The sequence below is a fragment of the Bubalus kerabau genome, chromosome 4 (genome assembly GCF_029407905.1).
Source record: "Bubalus kerabau isolate K-KA32 ecotype Philippines breed swamp buffalo chromosome 4, PCC_UOA_SB_1v2, whole genome shotgun sequence".
NCBI classification, from domain to species: Eukaryota; Metazoa; Chordata; class Mammalia; order Artiodactyla; family Bovidae; genus Bubalus; species Bubalus kerabau.
This window is the reverse complement of record NC_073627.1, coordinates 58,715,887-58,716,399: the sequence shown is the minus strand read 5'-3', so window position 1 is coordinate 58,716,399 and position 513 is coordinate 58,715,887. Positions and strand designations below refer to the sequence as shown.

Below are 513 nucleotides of genomic sequence, written 5' to 3'. Positions count from 1 at the left end.
ACTTCTGCATAAGGTTCAGACGCAGGACTCAGAGAGCAGCAGGAACATCATCCACTTTTTTGTCATGGAGTGCTGGGATCCCTGAAATGCCCCGAGGCAGTCCAGAGCAGCCTGGCCTCGTGTGGTCCTGGGAGCAGCATGCCTGTGGGCAGAGGACAGCGGGCTTGCTCAGTGGGGCATGCGAAGACATTGCTGCCCCTGCCAAGCAGGCGGGATGGTGGCCGCAGATGGCAGTGCCTGTGGACTCATCTCATGAGCCGGAGACTTGAACATGCGTGGGGAAATTCCTCATCGCTGGCCTCCTGGAGAGCTTGACTGAGAAGCCTGGCAGCCTAGGATCCCAGTGGTATTCATTGCTGATCGAGAATAGGGTGTGCTTGGGAATTTCAGACCAGTAAAAATCAAAATGAGGAGGGAGAGATTGGTATAGCATTTCAAACTTTTTTTGAGCACCCACCTTGAAGAAGAGGCTGAGAATTAATAGTCCTCCCCCTGCCCTGTACACTATTCCAA

The 513-nt window shown here is 53.6% G+C and overlaps 1 non-coding gene across 1 annotated transcript; it reads right to left on the bottom strand.

Annotated features, from left to right (window-relative positions):
- Nucleotides 1–217: 217 nt before the first annotated feature.
- Nucleotides 218–302, bottom strand: LOC129651905 (small nucleolar RNA Z195/SNORD33/SNORD32 family). Its single transcript, XR_008714402.1, has one exon. It is a non-coding gene; the product is annotated as a small nucleolar RNA Z195/SNORD33/SNORD32 family (small nucleolar RNA).
- Nucleotides 303–513: the final 211 nt, after the last annotated feature.